Raw genomic sequence first — 21,795 nt, 5'->3', positions numbered from 1 at the left:
ATACTGGTTATACTTGTAGTCTTCTATTTCTCTAAGGTCCTAGGGATATCTGGAATTCAACTAACCAATTCATGAGTGAATTTGTTATAGTTTCTTTATTGCCTAATTTATTTTCATATTGCGCAAATACTCCTGTTATACACCAGAAAAGTGAAAATATTTTCCTAAAATAGCATATAATCCCATTTTTGTTAAATCATTTATCTGTTTCTTCTATTTGCATTGTATCTGCATATACTAATGATGAAATCTCTGGGATATTGACCATTAGTCACAATGATCATTTCTGGCTGCTGTAACCTAGAATAATTTGATTTTTTTCATCGTACTTTTCAGAATTGCTTTAATTTGTACATGTTTAATGTCCCTTTAAAGAAATAAAACTCACTTTTTTCCAAAAAGTGGGTGGTTGAAGAGAGAGGATGATAAAGAAGGATTAAGACTTAAGAAGGAATGAGGAGCTCAGGGAAGCTCCAGCAGCTCCTGCAAGCTGGTGCTCCAGCTTCAGCTCCTGGAGTTCCAGCTGATGCTGCTGATGCAGCTGATGCAGCTCCTGCTCCAGCTCCTGCAGCTCCTAAAACCCCTGTAGCTCCTGCAGTGCTGAGCCCAGGGGAACCAGTAGCAACCCCAGCACCCCCCAGGCAGCCTTGCAGTGAGCACCTCTAGTGAGAACTCCCTTCAGCAACAGCTTCTGTGCACCTTACAGGGCAGATTTCTGGTGCCACTAGTTTGACAAACACCTTTAGGGACCCTCATTGAAGACCTGGCCCACCTGTGCCTCCTCATGGCTGCAAGAACCATTGTCATTGACCATGGGTCTGGCTTTCTGAAGGCCAGCCTGTCTGGCCGGAATGAGCCATCCATGGATGGTCATCCCAAGCATCGTAAACTACGTCCCGTGCAGGGAGAACCCCGGCCCCAGCTACACCCAGAGGCGTGTGAGCCTGCATTGACTTCTGCCACCCTGACACCTCAGCTACCCCATAGAGCGTGGTCGTGTCCTCAACTGGGAGGGCGTAGAGCACATCTGGTCCTTTGTCTTGGAGAGCCACCGGGGGTTGGGGGGCCTGAAGACTCCTCTGTGATGGTCACAGAGTGTCCCCTGAGGACACCCTCCTACCGACAGAAGACTGTGGAGATCATGTTCGAGTTATTTGAGGTGCCCTCCCTGCTGCTGGCCGACCAGCTGGAGATGTCCCTGTATGCCTTGGGCCTGCTGACGGCGTGGTGGTTGACTCCGGCCATGGCCTGATCCGCGCACAGTCCTTCCTCTTGGGCCATCCCTTGCCCTCCAGCAGGAAGATGCTGGAGTTTGCCGGCCAGGACCTCTCGGACTATCTCTTCAAAAAAAAAGAAGGAACGAAATAGGAATCAGCTCTCTTGTTGACCATTAGAATGTGAGCAAGAGGGAGGCAAGACTTCCTCTCTCTCCTCTTCAGTTGTGTCCCTGTAAACAAACTGCCTGGACATTCATGGTATGTGCTAAATATCTGACGAAAGAGTATACTCGTGGGCAGTGTCAACTCTCCAATGCTTGAGCAAAGTACAATGTCACGCTGTGGACTATTAATAAGCCCAGTCACCGGGAGGCAATTGGAGAAGCTAGAAAGGCACCACCCTGGTGAAGCCCATTTTTCCACAGCACATTAGCACTGACAACCAGAACGTTCTTACACCTTGCTTTCTAGACAGGAAATAGGTATCAGAACATTTACAGCTACAATAATAAAGATAATGTCCACTTATTGTCTTGTCCACCCTCTGCTTGTATTCTTTGTGGTCTCTTGCTAAATATCTATATGCTTTTTAATCCTCCTCTGGCATTTCAGATAATATATCCATTCTACCTTTTCTTGCAGACATCCCTCAAGAGACTTCAGGTCTCTTATCTGAACCGCTTGCTTCCTAGCAATTCCTTCTGCCAGTGTCCTGACTTGGAATGCCAACTTCATCAACCTCATGTCATCCTCTTTCCTCTACAATCACTTCATAATGGTAAGAGCATTCATAAGGACAGAAGCAATAGTGAAAACAGCCCTCAGCTTTTCAGAGTCCTTATCATTGCTTATATTATTTTATCTTCCTCAACTATCCCACTGAAATTCTACATGATAGGTGGACTTCCAAAAGAAAAGGGAAAAGAAAAAGAAATGACTCGAGTCCTGTGAAAGAAATATTTTTGTCTCAGAAATAGCCCAATATTAAAAGCAAATTTAGGCACAGCTGTAGGTCTACTAATTAATGGTACTCAGCAAACTCTTCTGTTTCAAAATTGTCTTCATTTATGAAAGTTCATCACCACAGATGCTCCATTATAATTATTATCACTAAAATACAAAATGTTAATCAAAGTCTTAATACTCACAAGAAATTTAAGCTTCTCACAGGCAGTGCTTTTGCACTCTAATCATTTCAGTTTAGAAGTAAAAATAGACAAATTATTTTGTATCCACAGTAGGCTGTGGTGTCATTTTATTGTCCTAAATAGAAGAAATAACATTGTGCTAATTATGCCTGTCTGATTGAATATGAACAAAAATATCTAAGCATTAGGGAGTCAAATTCATTTTTCTCTACTTCATTTCCTTGTAGGAAAATGAACAATAAAAATGCTACAAGTTAAAATTATTTAAGTATAACCTTGAATCTTGATCATTGCAAGGGTTTTGGTTGATCACAAAGAAGAAATCATTTTGGGTTGGAATCTGTGAAGAGGTCTCATGAGTGATTTGAGAAATTGGTACATTGTTTGAAGTCCACATGGTAAAAACAGCTAAAATTGACCTGAAATGCTGAATAAGAGTTCCAAGAGTGAGAGCTATCTGGGAATGGTGTTTGAATGGGAGAGTTTCCTAGACAATAAGGAGGTAAGTCGAGTGAGGCTCTATTGGCCTCAGGGGTTATTTAAAAAGAGAAACAATCCCAGTTAACCTTCTCTTGAATATACATTTTGCTATTCTCTACAACACATTAACATATAGCTAAGAAATCTGGGGGAAATTATGAAGAAGTCAAGGTATATCTGAACTGTGAAATAAAAATAAAAATATATTTGAATTTGAAAAATAAGGAGCAGCTATCTTGCAATAACACCTCCTCCACTGGAGAAACCTGTTTCTCTGTGGAAATGCTCTAACAGCTTCCAGGGGCTTCTAACTAAGACAGACAGAGACATCATACTCTCTGCTCCACAGCCAACAGAAAGCAAAAGAGAGGGGAATAATTTTAAGACAGATTAAAATGTTATTTTTGAGATAATTTAGATGATTTTATCTGTTTTTAAATTTTTCTATGCAATGTTTTACCTCCATTACAGAAATCCTGACCCCATCCAATCCTAGGCAAACACACTAAAACACATCCCATGAGTGTACTAAAAGAACAAAATGAGTAAACATGGGAGATTCAATTCACCTGCTAATAGAAAACTAGCATAGTCTTTATTTCCCTCTAGGGACAATGTGAGTAGATGCAATGCCACATAGTCTGGCTCCATCATTATTTATGTCTGCAAGCAGTGAGTGTTATTCATAGGATGATAGGAAAAGCTAAATAAAGCATGCAGAGGCAGTTCTCCCACAGAGGTCAGGAGAGCTCTGCCTCTGGGCTGTACTTCCCAGCGAGGCCCCTTCAGAGAGGAGTCGATGACACATTTTCCCTTTCTCTCTGTGAGATTTCTTCTAAATGCATGGCTTTGCCTGAAAGCAAGATCAGTTTATACCACCATAAGAAAAAGTTGTTCAGTTACCTGAGAAGAAGTTTGCAGTGGGAAATGGAATTGAGGCAGTGAATTAAATACTTGATTGAAAAGACAGTGGGGAAATGCCCTTGTTGTGTGATCCTGTCCTAACTCTCAGCCTCTATTTATGACTACCATACTGAGCAGATCTATCAGATCCACTAGGTACCTCATTTGTGGCCACATTTCCTCTAACCTTCTTGGCCCCTCCATCCAAATCCCATCATCATCCCATGGCAATTCTTAGGTTTGTCATGACTATGCAGGGAAGAGGATCAGATAACCCTCCATATTGAATGTGGTTTTACAGGCTCCAAAGAATCTCAGAAGCTGTGTGTTCCAGGAGCCTCTCCTTGCAGATGAAACACTGAGATCAGAGGAGTTGCTTTGTGTGCAGGCCCTGAGCCTGATCCTCCTTCCTTCTGTTTGCTGCCTACCTGGTGCATCCTCAGGAGTGTCGTTTCCTCCAGCAGGACGCACTTCACTGTGTGCGTCCCCAGGAAAACCCAGTGCCTATGGGGATCTCCTTCTCTTCTGGTCCTCATTTTAGCAGAGGAACTGTTGAACATATAGCATGTTTCTTATGATTATGGGATTCAGAACTCACTCTCCAATTATAGATCTCAAGTTTCTAATAATAATAATATTTATGAATTAGTGTCTTATGAGAGTTAACTCATTAGATCCATTCAGCTATACTATGAGACAGGATCAGATACTCACCTGGTTTTGCAGATTGGGAAACTGAGGCAGGGAGAGGCACAAAGAAGTAATGAAGCAGGTGTGTGGAAAAACCAGAATTTGATACTATGTCATCTTGTGCCAGAATCTTTTTTATTTTATTGTTATGCTGGATGGGGTTGCATTGTGGCATTTACAAATGTTCTTACGATACATCAAATATATCATATTTCAATTCATCCCCTCCACTGTTCTCTTTTATCACCTCTCCCCCCATTTCTGGAACAGTTTCAACAAGTATCTTTTTTCCATTTACATTTATGTGTACACAATATTTGTGCCATATTCATTCTCTTATATCCTTTCCCTACCTCCTCCTTCCCCACTCACTGGTATGGACACCCCCAGGCAGGACCTGTTCTTCCCTCCTGTTCTCTGATTTTGCAAAAGAAAGGAAAGTGAATGACTTTTGTTTGTTTAATACACAGGGGGATTTCCTTATGGCACTACAATTTACATATATATTATAGCCTGATTTGGTTAATTTCCTCTATTTTTCTTCATTCTTTCCACCTGTTTAAATATTCTATATTCATTCTTGTATAGAAAGTATATCAACCATATTCACTTTAGCTTCCTTCTTTTACCCTCCTTGTCTTGTGTGTGACCAACCCTTGGCATGTCCTATTTTTCATAATACTGTTGCATTTGTATGAGGATTATATTCAGCATATGAGAGAAAACCTGTAGCTTTTGGCCTTCTGAACCTGGCTAACTTCACTTAAGATGATGTTCTCCAGAATTCGCTTAAGATGATATTCTCCAAAATTTTATTCTTCTTTGTGGCTGAATAGAACTCCATTGTATATGAGTACCACATTTTCTTAATCCATTCATCAGTACTGAGGCATCTTGTCTGTTTCTATAGTTTAGGTATTATGAATGATGCTGCAATAAACATAGGTGTACAGTTGTCGTTGTTGTAAGCTGACTTACATTCCTTCAGGTATAACCCTTATGAGTGGAATTGCTGAATCTATGGCAGTTCTATTTTTAGGGTTTTTTGTTTGTGTGTTTTTCTGAGGAGCCTCCATACTGTTTTCCATAGTGGTTGTACTGGCTTACGTTCCCACCAGCAGTGTATGAGGGCTCCTATTTCCCCATATCCTCACCAACATTTGTTGTTGTTTGTGTTCTTAGGTAGCCACTCTAATAGGAATGAGGTGGAATCTTAACATGGTTTTAATTTGCGTTTCCTTTATAACCAGGTATGCTGAGCATTTCTTCATGTGTATTTTAGCCGTTTGGATTTGGATTTTTTTCTTTAGAGAAAGTTCTGTTAAGTTCTTTTGCCCCTTTCTTCGTTGGGTCATTGAATTTGGGGAATTTAGTTTTCTGAGCTCCCTGTATATTCTGGTTTATCAGTTCCTTGTCTGCTGTATAGCTGCCAAAGATTTTCTCCTATTCTGTGGGCAGCCTTTTCAATTTAGAGACCATTTCTTTTGTTGTATAGAAGCCTTTTAAGTTCATGTAGTCCCATTTGTCAATCCTTTCTTTTATTTGCTGAGCCATTTGAGTTCTATTGAGGAAGTCATTGCCTACGCCTATTAATTCCCTGATCTTTCCTGCACTAGCTTCTCAGTTTCAGGTCTTATATTAAGGTAATCTTAATTAATTTGAGTTGATACTTGTACAGGTTAACAAACATGAATCTAGTTTCAGTTTTCTACATGCAAACATCCAATTTTTCCAGCAGCATTTGTTGAAGAGGCTATCTTTTCTCCATCATATGTTTTTGGTGCCTTTGTCAAAACAGTGGGCATAGCTGCATAGAAGCATACCTGAATCTCCTATTCTGTTCCACTGGTCTTCATGTTTATTTGTTTGTTTTGCCACTACCATGCTGTTTTTATTGCTATGGCTCTCTAGTATAGTTTGAAGTTAGGTGTTTGATTACCTCCAGCATTTCTCTTTTTGCTCAGTATTGCCTTGTCTATTCATGGTCTTTTCTGTTTCCAAATGAACTTTAGCAATCTCTGTGATGAATGTCATTGGTATTTTGATGGGAATTGCATTGAGCATGTAGATTGCTTTTGGTAATATAGCCATTTTTACTATGTTGAGAATCTTTGTTTTTTAAACTATGGAATTCACTAAAATCAAGCTCAGTGTCAAAATTACTGCTGCAATTATAATACTTTCTGAGGAAATATAAAGATTTGGCATATCTGTGTTTCTGTCTCAGAACACCATTTTTTTTTCATTATTGGGGTATGAATCCAAGGTACTGTTCTGCTACTTGAGCTACACCCCCAGCCTGTTTCATTTTTTTTGTTTTTTGTTTGTTTGGTTGGTTTTGGTTTTCAGATGGAGTCTCACCAACTTTTGCCTGTGCTGGCTTCAAACTATTGATTCTAACCTCTGCCTCCCAAGTAACTGGGATTACAGCCATGTGCCACTATGTCTGACCAGAACCCTAATTTTGATGGTGCCAGATCTCTGATTCTGACAGCAATAGCAACAGAAATATTTGCCTTGGATCAATGTTAAATACTCTAAATGTGTCTCCCTTTTCCTTCTGTAAGATCCCTGTTCTCCCTCACTCTTTTGGATATTTGGCCTGGCAGAACTGTTTTAAAAATTTGTGTTTTCTTCTTTGTCACACAGGAATGAGCTTACTTTGAAGGATTCTTCTGTCTCTTTAGACTCCTTTGAAAGATAAACTTCTAAATCACAATGGAAGGTCTCTAATAGAAAACAAAGTAAAATGTGTTTTTTACTTAAATTCTAAAGTAGCCTAAAAGAAAGACATATTCAATGTGAAAGTGTTTAGAATACCATATGATTGTGTTGGATTTCAAAACCCAGTGACTTTAATTCTTCCCTCAACTTTGAGATCTCTGCAGTACTATTAATAACAGCTAACATTTATTAATCTATTAACAGGTACCAGTTTAATGGTACCTGTTCTTTACATCAATCTTTTATGTAGGTACTCTCATCTCTTACAGAAGAAAATAGCAAGGCTTAGAATAAGTCATTCAAGTTCACAGAGTTCACAAGTCAGAATAAAAGTTGCAGTGAAGGAGAGGAACACTTAACTATGCTCACTTGATTCTTATTAGGGAATCATGTTTTCTTCAGTCACACTAAATTTGTCAGGCTATGGAAAAAGAGAGAACCCATGAAGCTTCTTCTCTTGTTCTGTTCACTGAAGATTTTCTTGTTCATGGAAGATCTTCCATGTAGCTGGAGCTTCGATACAGAGCTCTTCATCAGGGGTTTAGCTGTTTTCATTGTATCTTCCCCAGGCTTTTTCAAGCAAGGAAAAGTATCTGATTCCTTAAACCACCAAATCTGAAATGCAAAACTTTGCCAATAATTAAAAGAAACAAAATTATCTTCACCTTATACAGAACTATGGTTTTGTCCTCCTTTGATTTCACAACTGAACTAATGAAACTTTTGTGATTGTAAATAGGCACTGTTATGGATATGCCCCATTATGGCCTTTGCTAGGAAACCATTGAAAAGTACAGAGGACTTCCAAAATTACATATGGCTTGGATGCAGTTCCTGTCTGATAAAAAAGTTCTTTCACTAATAATCCTATTTGCTTCCCTGTTATTCTTCAGAAACAGCTCATTCTGCTTGGTGTCAGGAATTCCATTTCAAAAATCACACATAAAACTCTAAAAATTCCAGATTGCTTTATTATGAACTTCAATTAGAAATTTGGCAAAAGGAACCTCCTGACTTGCATTGAGATACCTGAGGCATTCAAGTGCCTGCTAGCCTAGTTCTGTGGTCAGGGTGCAGAGCACGCCTCACAGGTGAGAGTCACATGGGATCATCCACCTTGCATACCCAGGATTCAGCTCAGGTAGAAGGGCTTTCCTGGCTACAGGCTGGTACTCAGCCTGATATCTTCCTCTTTAAGCTCAAAACTCACTTCCTCTTCTGAGAGTTTTCTCTAAATCATCAAAATACTATCATTGGAAAGAATTTTGTCTTCCCAGTTTCCTGTGTCTGTTTGTTTGCTTTTAACTTTAAATATACAGTGGTGCATTGCAGATAAAATTAAAAAGCACTGAAATGTATTTCTCTGAATGACAAAGTTCAGTTGCCTTGACCTGCACAACCTTGCATTGCCTGTGCGCTTATTCACAATTTAGTGGGTGTTACCATAATTTTCCACCTGACTTAAGATCCATTTCTACTTTTACTCAATAGATGATCTGGTTCGTTTCTATATTAGGACATCTCAGAAAAACATTTTTGTAAAGAAAAATGATCTTGAGGTTTTCAATTTCTGCTCTCATTCATCATTCAGTGTTAACTCATTAAAGGTTAACTCATTCATCATTCAGTGTCTTGTTTCTTCATTTGGAAGGTCTAAGGACATCTGCTCAGAACCCAGATTCTTGTCCAAACAAGGTGAGTAGGTTAGCAAGAATGGCACGCAACTTCAATCTTGCCTAACATTGTTCAATTTTCCTAAATAGACACATCCTTGCTTTTTTTCTCCCCTGACACTACAGATAGTTTATTTTAAAAACAACAGAAAAAGAGTAATTTGTGTAAAAGGTAAGTCATTATATAATCTTCCTCTGTAGAGCTAAATAATGAAATGAGTTCCATGATTTAGCAGTGCTTTACTAAATGTGTAAAGATATAATGGCATTTATATAAATGTTTTAGCTTTAAAATATGTATCAGATCATGTTATATATACATGAATTGACTTCATATAATGAATTGAAGATTTAAATTATCCATCTTAATTGCTGCCTGGTATTTATTCTGTACTTTGAAAGTACCCAAATATATTTAATCCATCTCCAACTGAAAAATATTTTGTCAACTCCAAAGTTTTAAAAGTACACACGTGTTCACAGTGAATATGTACAACCTCTTGTTCTCTATCATTTGGGCACATTGTATTTCTTTCTGTTCCCAGAACTCAACAAGTGCTTCCTTTCCAGAGATGGAATGGTCTTCTTGTTGCTCTGGTCAGGGTTGTGTCTCCTTCATCTTCCTGGTTCCATTCACATCTCCTCTTGAGAGAGGACTTTCCTGACCACATTATTTAAAGAAGCACCTTGAATCAAGTAACTTTCTATCATCTCATCCTGCTCATTTCCTCATAGTTGTGTTCATAATCAACAATTATCTTATTCACTTATTTACTCCTCACGGTTTAGGAGTGGTAACGAACTATGTCCTCAGTCTGTTCCAAATACAGAAAAAAACCCATACATTTAGAAATACACAGGAATCAGATAGATATTAAAAATAACACATTTTGCTAGTGAGGCTTATTGGATACATGGTTTATATTTTTAGCATAAGTTCTCACCAAATTAAAATGACAACCATTAGTCTACCATCAGCTCCAAACGAAACAGAACTTGGTCCTTTATGCTTTATGTCCAAAGGGACTGGAAATGCATAGAGGAAAAAAGAACAGAGAGGACATCCTTAGTTTCTATTTTCTGTTTTACAATACATATAAATTAGGGTACAGAGAGAGGTCAGTATGTTCCAAAGTGATTCCACCAGGGCTATAGAAGTTTTCTCCACAAAATGGAAGCCTGAGGTGTAGAGAAGCACCACCCTAGTAGTCACTTCTTCATTTCCCATCTCCTGCTCAGCATATGTCTCCCTTAACCACAGCTGTTCCTCCAGAGGACAGAATAGTGCAGAAACAGATCTGCCCTCCTGGACAGGAGTTGATGACATATGTGTTTAACCTATGTGAAATTATTCATGTTTCAGATCAACAAAGATCATAGCAGGGAATGTTTAGTATTGGTTACCCTGTGAGAAACAGGCATGATTCTCGTAAGTCAGTAGTATTTATATTGGTAAAGATTTATTAAAATTATATTGCTGAAAAATTTATGAAATTTATAGCATATAAATAGTCTGGGAGACAAATGGTGATAGATACCAGTAGCATTGAAATGCCTGTATATTTAACACCTGCAATTTCATTTTTAGATTATGTCCTAAAGAAATTATCATTCACAGAGACAATGCTTAGGTTTGTAAGAATATTAACCTCAATATTACCAAACATAAGAGAAATATAACCCAAAATTTCCTAACCATAATATGAAGAAGTGATACCAAAATATTATGCTACTTTATATAAATTATGCATAAATTATGATTTATTTCTACCTATATTTTATTCATCTAATATATTATTTAATACATGCAAACTTCTTTTTACATTAAATGAACATGGTAGTTTAAATGTACATTTAATTCCATAACAATCCTATTTTTAGATACTCAAATAAACAAATATGTGAGAATATTGAAATATTTTTCAAAATATTCCATTAGGCTTGAAATTTTCACATGGGTTAAAAATGAGGTTTTGGGTATTAATGAAATAAGTGTATAAAGTATACAAGGGGAGCACACGTCACGTGATTTTTGCAAAGTACCGCTGCCATCCATCCCTTTCATGTCACTTGTTTCCCTCTGGTGATTGGACAAACCCAGGGACTTCCAGGGAAGAACTCTCAAGAAAGAGCTAACCATAAATTCCAATTGTTCCCATCCCTGTGACCTGCTCAGGATGCACTGGACTTGCATAAGATTTTGTCAGGTAACTGGTGACCAGGAAGAAGGTGGTCAGGGAAGGTTGTCAGGTAACTGGTGACCAGGAAGAAGGTGGTCAGCTGTCTTTAGTTTAAACACTGTTAATGCAAGCAGGTTTCCCTTTCGAGTTTCTTACTTCAAAAGACTGCAGAAATGTCATCATGTTTAACAGTAGTTAAAGTACTTAATTGTATATATTTCTTGTAAGTAAAAAGTTAAGCTATGCCTAAAATTCAGTATCAAGTGCAGATGAAGAAGCAATAAAACTACAACCAAAAAGGACTGCCAGGGAGTACTAGCTGTCTATGGGAAAGGACAGTCTTAGGAGGTTTTAAAGCAACTATTAAAATTGGAAATTATTAGAAGGTATTTCAAGTCAGAAATAAGTGGATAGGAAACATGGACAGAAGTAAGAGGATTAGGAGGCCAACATATGAAGAACAGAGAGCACTAAGAACTCCATATCTTGTCCTGAGAAGGCAAGCAAACCCAGAAAGTGGAACCACCTTCTGTGGCAGGATTTTATTGATATGAGCCCTTCAAATTAACTTAAATCAAGACTCCCACCCTCAAAGTAGCAAAAATGCTATATTTTCTTATTATTGCTTATTTCTACTCTTCAATGGAACTGGAGAAAAGTGCAGAACAGGTTCTGCCTGGAAGGGGGGGGGAGGGAAGAGCGTGCAGGTGGGGGCAGGAAGGAGAAATGACCCAAACAATGAATGCACATGTGAATAAATGAATAATAATAAAAAAACACTGTTTAAAATTCTTACCTCGAGGAGACTCCAAGATGGCGGCTAGAGGGAGAAAGCAGAAAGCAAGCCTCCTATCGTAAAATCTTGGAGAGACACTGGAGACAAACTTTGCAGGCATAATCACTGAGAAGAGGCATAACTTTGACCCTTCCACACCTCCAGCCAGCGCAGAGAATCTCCAAGATGGCTTGGAGAGACGCGGACCAGGTGAGCTTCACAGTACTGTGGTACTCCCACAGACAAGCCTGGGCCAGAGCAGCATAGCCCCCTGGACAGACTGACCTCCACCCAGGGAAAAAAGAGAAACTGACTAATAAGCAATAAGAATAAAGACACGCAGGAAAGAGGGTGGGGCACACTGAGCGCTGAAGATTGGGGGAAGGGAATCCTTCCTGGGACTGTAAATAAACAAGCCGGGCAGGCCGGAGAGGCTCTGGCGGGAGCAGGGGTGCACGCCCAGCAACCAGGAGCGGGAAAGCTTGTGAGAGGAGGGAAGACCCACCTCCCACATGAACTGTAAACAAACATGGCGGCTGGCAGGAGCAGCAGCACCACCCAGTAATCAGGAGCAGGAAAGCTTGTGAACGTGGCAGTGGGAGGAAAACTCCACAGGAGAGGTGGGGAAGACCCACCTCCCACATGAACTGTAAATAAACATGCAGGCCTGACAACGGCGGGTGCAGTGTCACCTTTCCCAGTGTGCTTGGAAAGGGGAAAGCCTGTAGCAGTGGCTCACACACAGGAGAACTCTGAGCAAACAAAGCCTGCAGGGCCAGGTGAGTGCTAAGCTCACCCCAGAGATCTGCATAAATAACGCCGCCAGCAACAGCAGGCTGACAGCAGTGCAGATACCATTCACAGAACTGTCTTCAGACTCTTTTTTTTTTCTTTTTCTCCCTACCCTTGATGAGAGAACAACCGAATTACACCTGCAAGCTGAAAAACTTACTGAAACTGTATTGCATTTGAACTTGGGACACTTGGTAGGGTTTGTGTGTGTGTGTGTGTGTGTGTGTGTGTGTGTGAGTGTGTAGTTTTGTTCTACTTTATGCATACCCTTTGATGAGACAACTACAGAACAGCATCTGAGGCACCATCTCCAGGACTGGACACTGAGACGGACACCCAAATTATTAAGACTGGAACTTCATTGCATTTAAACTTAGAGGTTTTTTGGTTTTTTTTTTTTTAATTTTCTATTTTTCATTTATTTTAAGTTATTTTTATATACAGATATTTCTTTCTTTACTTATTTATTTTTATTCTTATCTTTTTTTAGTTTTGATTTTCAATCCTCTCTCTGTCTCTCTAATGTCTGTTCAGCTTACTGTCAATTAGTACACTAATGCTCCATGTTTATACTTTGAAACCTTCTTGTCTGATACCTTGTTCTGTTTTCTCCTTCTCCTCTGTGTATTTGCTTTTCCCTTTTCTTTAACTTCTTCCTTTCCATCTCCACTCACCCTTCCATTCTAAATATTACCATTGTCACTATTACAAGCTAGAAAATACTTAATTGCACACAGTACAGGGACAGTAACAACACCAAAGACAATGATGGGAGGACAGAAAAAACAAGGAAACCAGTTTCCCCACAGCAAAAAATTAGTACAGGAAACAGAGGGGAATGAAGAAAACAGAAACTCAGATCCAGACTCCAACAAAGTGAAGATAAACTATGCCAAAGAACCCAATGAAGCCCACAAGAATAAAAGAAGACATACTACAGGTACTCAATGAGAATTTTATAGAGATGATACTAGATAGGGTCAACCAAAATGTACAGGAGACACTCAAGAAATTCCAAGAAAATAAAAATAGAGAATTTGAAAAAGCAAAAGAAGAAATAAAGGAAACCATAGAAGCACTGTATAAACACCAAAGTGAAAGAGAGAACACGATGAATAAACAGATAAATGAACTCAGGACAAAAATAGACAACATTAAAGAGGAAACAACCCAGGATATGGAAAACCTCAGAAAAAAGAACAAAACAGAACTGCAAAACAAAACGGAAGGCCAATCCAGCAGAATAGAACAAACAGAAGACAGAATCTCAGAATTTGAAGATGAAATGGTAAGTAAAGGAAAAACTGAAGAACTATTAATTAAACAACTCAAGACCTGTGAAAAGAAAATGCAAGAATAAACTGACTCCATCAAAAGGCTAAACTTGAGAATCATGGGCATCAAAGAAGGAGAAGAGATGCAAGCAAAGGAAATGCATAATATATTCAACAAAATAATAATGGAAAATTTCCCAAATCTAGAGAAAGATATTCCCATACAGATGCAAGAGGCCTGCAGGACACCAAACAGACCAGATCAAAATAAAACTACCCCACGACATATCATCATTAAAACAACAAGTTCAGAAACTAAGGAAAAAATATTGAAGGCTGTAAGAGAGAAAAAACAAATAACATACAAAGGTAAACCCATCAAAATCACAGCAGAATTCTCAACAGAAACATTAAAAGCAAGAAGAGCCTGGGGTGAGATCTTCCAGGCACTGAATGAAAAAAACTTCAACCCCAGGTTACTCTACCCAGCAAAACTATCATTCAAAATAGATGGAGCAATAAAAGTCTTCCATCATAAGCAGAAGCTAAAACAATATTTGACCACAAAGCCACCACTACAAAAGATTCTGCAAGGGATTCTGCACACAGAAAGTGAAACCCAACTTAACCATGAAAAGACAGGCAGCACCAAACCACAGGAAAAGAAAAAGCAAGACAGTAGAGAGTAACCTCAACTTAGGTACACACAATCAAACCTTCAAACAACTAAGACAACTAAATGACAGGAATCACCACATACCTATCAGTACTAATGCTTAATGTTAATGGACTTAATTTACCCATCAAAAGGCACCGCTTGATGAAATGGATTAAAAAGGAAGATCCAACAATTTGTTGCTTACAGGAGACCCATCTCACCAAAAGAAATAAGCAGCGGCATAGGATGAAAGGCTGGAAGAAGATTTACCAAGCCAATGGCCCCTGAAAACAGGCAGGAGTAGCAATATTTATCTCTGACAAAGTAGACTTCAAACCTACATTGATCAAATGAGATAAAGAAGGACATTCCATACTAATAAAAGGGGAAATAGACCAAAAGGAAATGATAATTATCAACCTGTATGCACCCATGTCAATGCACCCAGTTTCATCAAACATACCCTGAAGTACCTAAAAGCATATATTAATGCCAACACAGTGGTTGTGGGAGACTTTAACACCCCATTATCATCAATAGATAGGTCATCCAAACAAAAAATCAATAAAGAAATCCTAGATCTAAAATATACAACAGATCAAATGGACCTACTTGATGTCTACAGAACATTTCATCCAACCTCTACACAATATACATTCTTCTCAACAGCCCATGGAACCTTCTCGAAAATAGATCATATCCTAGGGCACAAAGCAAGTCTCAGCAAATATAAGAAAATAGAAATTATACCATGCATACTGTCTGATCACAATGCAATAAAACTAGAACTCAGCAACAAAAGTAAAGACAAAAAACATGCAAACAGCTGGAAACTAAATAACTCATTACTTAATGAAGAATGGATAATCGATGAAATAAAAGAGGAAATTAAGAAGTTCCTGGAAGTCAATGAAAATGAAAACATAACCTACTGGAACCTAAGGGACACAGCTAAGGCAGTCCTGAGAGGAAAGTTTATAGCCATGAGTGCATGTATTAAAAAGACTGAAAGATCCCAAATCAATGACCTAATGACACATCTCAAACTCCCAGAAAAACAAGAACAAGCAAATCCCAAAACAAATAGAAGGAGAGAAATAATAAAATAAGAGCTGAAATCTACGAAATAGAAACCAAAAAAACCATAGAAGGAATTAATGAAACAAAAAGTTGAAACCATTCCCTCTAAAATCAGGAACCAGACAAGGATGCCCACTATCTCCACTCCTATTCAATGTACTACTGGAATTTGTAGCCAGGGCAATTAGGCAAGAAGAAGAAATAAAAGGAATACAAATAGGTAAAGAAACTGTCAAAATATCCCTATTTTCAGATGACATGATCCTATACCTTAAAGACCCAAAAAAACTCTACTCAGAAGCTCCAGACATCATCAAGAGCTATATCAAGGTACCAGGATATAAAATGAACATAGAAAAATCATTAGCATTTCTATACACTAACAATGAGCAAACTGAAAAAGAATGTATGAAAACAATTCCATTTACAATAGCCTCAAAAACAATCAAATACCTAGGTGTAAACCTAACAAAAGATGTGAAAGACCTCTACAAGGAAAACTATACACTTCTGAAGAAAGAGATTGAGGAAGACTATAGAAAGTGGAGAGATCTCCCATGCTCATGGATTGGTAGAATCAACATAGTAAAAATGTCTATACTCCCAAAAGTAATCTACATGTTTAATGCAATTCTCATCAAAATTCCAATGACATTCATTAAAGAGATTGAAAAATCTACTGTTAAATTTATATGGAAACACAAGAGACCACGAATAGCCAAGGCAATAGTCAAAAGAACAATGCTGGAGGTATCACAATACCTGACTTCAAACTATATTACAAAGCAATAACAATAAAAACAGCATGGTACTGGCACAAAAACAGACATGAAGACCAGTGGAACAGAATAGAGGACCCAGATATGAAGCCAAACAACTATAACCAACTTGTCTTTGACAAAGGAGCTAAAAATATACGATGGAGAAATAGCAGCCTCTTCAACAAAAACTGCTGGGAAAACTGGTTAGCAGTCTGCAAAAACCTGAAACTAGATCCATGTATATCACCCTATACCAATATTAACTCAAAATGGATCAAGGATCTTAATATCAGACCACAAACTCTAAACTTGACACAGGAAAGAGTAGGAAATACTCTGGAATTAGTAGGTATAGGTAAGAACTTTCTCAATGGAACCCCAGCAGCACAGCAACTAAGAGATAGCATAGATAAATGGGACTTCATAAAACTAAAAAGCTTCTGTTCATCAAAAGAAATGGTTTCTAAACTGAAGAGAACACCCACAGAGTGGGAGAAAATATTTGCCAGCTACACATCAGACAAAGGACTGATAACCAGAATATATAGGGAACTTAAAAAACTAAATTCTCCCAAAACTAATGAACCAATAAAGAAATGGGCAAGTGAACTAAACAGAACTTTCCCAAAAGAAGAAATTCAAATGGCAAAAAAACACATGAAAAAATGCTCACCATCTCTAGCAATAAAGGAAATGCAAATTAAAACCACACTAAGATTCCACCTCACCCCTGTTAGAATAGCCATCATTAGCAACACCTCCAACAACAGGTGTTGGCGAGGATGCGGGGAAAAAGGAACCCTCTTACACTGTTGGTGGGAATGTAAACTAGTACAACCACTCGAAAAAAATTTGGAGGCTACTTAAAAAGCTAGACATTGATCTACCATTTGATCCAGCAATACCACTCTTGGGGATATACCCAAAAGTCTGTGACACAGGTTCCTCCAGAGGCACCTGCACACCCATGTTTATAGCGGCACTATTCACAATATCCAAGTTATGGAAACAGCCAAGATGCCCCACCACTGATGAATGGATTAAGAAAATGTGATATCTATACACAATGGAATTTTATGCAGCCATGAAGAAGAACGAAATGTTATCATTCGCTGGTAAATGGATGGAATTGGAGAACATCATTCTGAGTGAGGTTAGACTGGCCCAAAAGACCAAAAGTTGTATGTTCTTCCTCATATGTGGACATTAGATCAAGGGCAAACACAACAATGGGATTGGTTTTTGAGCACATGATAAAAGCGAGAGCACACAAGGGAGGGGTGAGGATAGGTAAGACACCTAAAAAATTAGCTAGCATTTGTTGCCCTTAACGCAGAGAAACTAAAGCAGATACCTTAAAAGCAACTGAGGCCAATAGGAAAAGGGGACCAGGAACTAGAGAAAAGGTGAGATCAAAAAGAATTAACCTAGAAGGTAACACACACACACAGGAAATCAATGTGAGTCAACTCCCTGTATAGCTATCTTTATCTCAACTAGCAAAAACCCTTGTTCCTTCCTATTATTGCTTATACTCTCTCTTCAACAAAATTAGAAATAAGGGCAAAATAGTTTCCGTTGGGTATTGAGTGGGTGGGGGGAAGAGGGAGGGGGCGGAGTGGGTGGTAAGGGAGGGGGTGGGGGCAGGGGGGAGAAATGACCCAAGCCTTGTATGCACATATGAATAATAACATAAAAAATAAATTAAAAAAAAGCAAAGTAACAACTGTATAACAATCACAACTAATCCAAAAAAAAAGAAACAGATAATGAGACACCCTGCTTTCTCTGCCTTCATAAAACTTATTGCCACCTGACATATACTTATTTTCTTTCCACCCAACCAGAATGAAAGCTCCTTAAACATAGGAACTTTGTTTCATATTTTAAACACCAGAACAATACCTGACACAGAGAAGGAGCTCAACAAATATGTGTTGAATGAATAAATGAAAATCTCTAAATAAGCTGATGAATAAAAAAAAAAATGAACTCAAGAGAAAAAAAAAATAAAATAAAATAAAATTCTTACCTCATTAAAAGAGATCTCTGTTGGTTACCTTGAAAAAAAAAAAAAAGACTTCCACCCTGAAAGGAAGGCCTGAGTGCAAGATTTCTCTAAAACAATACATGTGTGCATATGTGTTCGTGTATCCTCTAATACAGGGTGTGTTAAGATAGAACCTATTATGCTAGCATATTTAATGTATGTACTATATTGATATATGTATTTATTTCCCTTTATTCCATTAGAAAGGAGTTTTTCCTCATTTTAATGAGTCCACTGAATTTCATTTTGCAGTACATCTGAAGGTAAATCTAGGAAATCTATCTTAAGTGGTACATTTCTATATTCTCACTTTGTAACATTCAGTAAATATTTAGCAATGTTGCTCCACAGCTGTAATCTTTCTGTTCTGGAAAAGGTCTTGCCTTTGTCATAGGAAGATGGGAGGTAAGCAGACATTGGATCACAGAGATCACCTTGCTGGGATTTCAAGTTCATCTGGCATTGGAAGGTTTCTTCATTGAACTTTCTCTTCTACACTTTTACCCTTACAGGGAATAAGGTAAGGGAATAATAATATTATAGGGAATATTATCTTTGGAATAATCTGACTGAACCCCATATTGTACAACCTATGTACTTCTTCCTCTCACATCTGGCCATGGTTGGCATGTCCTATACTTTCAACAATGTCCCCAAGATGCCAGCAAATCTTGTGAAGCAAAGAAGAACCATCTCCTTTGTTCTGTGTATAATAGAGACATTCATGTATTTGGCTTTTTTGCTATAGGTGGTGATGTCTTATGATTGGTATGTGGCCATCTGCTAACCCTCTCCTTACTTTGTCATCATGACCTAGAGATTGTACACTGTCCTGAGTGTCACTTCCTGGCAGTTTGGCTTCCTTTTAACTCTGGTTTATTTAGTCCTCATCCTGTGGCAGCTTTTCTTTGGGCTTTATGAAATCAACTACTTCTGTAAATTTCTTCCTGTCCTGAAGCTGGCATGTGCTGACATTAGCCTCAACCTAGCTGTCATCTTTACAGGACCCCTGTGTTTGGTACTGGTCTGCCACACATGCTTTCTAGTGGCCACCCTGAGGATGGTTGCCAGGTGCCACAGAAAGGTCTTCTCACCTGCTCTTCCCACCTCTGTGTGGTTGGGCTCTTCTTTGGCAGCGCCATTGTCATGTAATTAGCTCTCAAGACCTGCCACCATGAGGAGCAACAAAAGATCCTCTCCCTGTTTACTTTTCAACCCCATACTGAACCCCTTGATCTTACAGCCTGAGGAACATAGAGTCAAGGGTGCCCTGAACAAGGGAGCTGTGGCACTGTGGAAGGTGGGACCGAGTTCACAAACACAGAAGGGAAGGAGAAACTTGAGAAATATGGAATTTGATATTTTTGCCTTCTGTTAAAATAAGTGCTATAGTAAAGTGGAATATTATGGGCCTACATTTATAAACTAAAATTCTAAGACCCCTAAGAGAGAAAATAGTTGAATGCCTTAAATCACTTTTAGTATGAATAGATGTACAGCAAAAGCACAAAAAGAACTAGATGTAAAGTTTGAAAATTTAATTAATACTAGGCTTCTTTAAAGTTAATCACTCAGCTCATCAAGTCATCATTAAGAAACTAGACAGTCATAGACCAAGTGATAAAGGTCACATCTCTTGCTTCCAGCAAAGAAATTATAGACAGTACATGTAAAAATCTTTTCAGGTGTCTCTTTATTGCATCCGCACCCTGTCTTTTTAAAAGAGGAAAAGATAAAATGTGATTTCCTGAGCTGTGAGATCCAAAATGCAAGCTCATACCAGCAAATAAAAGGAAAAGAAAATATTGTGAGGTGATTAACAATTTGTGTATTTAGATAGCCACATTCTAGAATTGGCTTTTTGTGGTCTTTGGCACAAAGCTGTTAAAAGTACAGACATCAGCAGGACATGTGGTTTGTATATAGTTCACATCTGATAGAGTCAATTGTTTTACTAAGAATTTTATGCAGCACTTTATTTATTCTTGCTGTCTAGTAATAGCTTACTGGAGACCAGTGACTATGCAAAAGGAAAAGTCTATGTGAAAGGAAAATCAGTGGTTACTTTGAAGCCACTCTGGAGTGGCTTTTTTTTTTTTTTCTCATCACAATGTCTAAAACTTACAATGACTTAATGCCTGTGAACTACAAATACCTAGTCTTGCTCTGCTACATTCACATAATGATAGCATCTTGTAAACCCTCGTTTTTAAATAATGTGTTTCATCAGGACCTAGCACGTTTTAAGTATTTTTTGGTAACTTTTAGTAATTTTATTAGAAATTGTTTTACTTTTATGGTGAAATTTTCTTTATACATCCATCCATCCATGGGTACTTTCTGCATTTTGGTATATTGGCTATTGTGGAAGATGTTGCGATGGACATAGGGTATATATGTGTACATATCTTTGATATGGTGACTTCCATTTTGTTTGGCTATATACCTAGAAGTAGGACTGGTGGAACACACAGCAGTTCTATTTTTAGTTATAGAGCAACCTCCAATCTGTTTTCCACAACACTATTCTCATTTACATTGCATGATCACTGTGTATGGATTCCCTTTTTTCCACATCATAACTAACACATGCTATTTTTGACTTTTTGATAACTGTATTACCAGAACATCAAAGAAATTAATGTATCTCTGAGTTCCAACATAAAAAATGTAGCCAGAAAATTGGGTCAACCATCTGTGCAAATGGTAGATAGGGGTGATAGCCTCATAACTGCTAAGAAATCTTTTCTCAGCTGGGTGTTTTTTTTATGGTGATAAACCTTAATATGACTAAATTTTTTATACCTATAAATAAATACATCAATAAATTGTTTGATGGATTTGCCTGACCCCTTCCAAGTCTCAGTGCTTAATATAAGGATTTCATAGATATAGAAATAGGTACGTTTTAATCACTAAAGCATTACATTACATATATAATGAGACAATAACATATTAAACAAGTTATAATATTTGTATTCAAAGAAATAGCATGTAGTATGAATACACACACTGAAATATTCAACCAAAGAAGGAAATGGATGATGACACTGGCAATGAGTGAAACTGAAAAATTCTATTACGTGAAATAAGCAAGACTGAGATAGAAAAATACTATATGATCTTACCTATATGTGAAATTTAAAGTGGAAAGGAAGGGAAAAAAAGGGAGGGAGGGAGAGAGGGAGGTATGGGATAAAAGAAGATAGAATGAAAGAGAAAAAGAAATCTCAATGCGTGTGGATGAGAGTTATTTTTGTCTCAGAGACAGCAAAATGTTAAAAGGAAATTTAGACCCAGTTGTAGGTATTGTGTTTAATGGTAATAAGCAAGCACTTCTATTTCAAAACTGACATTTATTTATAAAGGCTCATTATCACTGACAGAGCC

At 38.0% G+C, this 21,795-nt stretch overlaps 1 pseudogene; it reads left to right on the top strand.

Moving 5' to 3' along the window:
- Window positions 1-2,789: 2,789 nt before the first annotated feature.
- LOC109674883 (olfactory receptor 2A12-like) lies at window positions 2,790-19,783 on the top strand (annotated as a pseudogene).
- Window positions 19,784-21,795: the final 2,012 nt, after the last annotated feature.

The sequence above is a fragment of the Castor canadensis genome, chromosome 2 (assembly GCF_047511655.1).
Source record: "Castor canadensis chromosome 2, mCasCan1.hap1v2, whole genome shotgun sequence".
NCBI classification, from domain to species: Eukaryota; Metazoa; Chordata; class Mammalia; order Rodentia; family Castoridae; genus Castor; species Castor canadensis.
The sequence above is the reverse complement of the archived record's forward strand: the minus strand, read 5'-3'. Positions and strand labels throughout refer to the sequence as shown.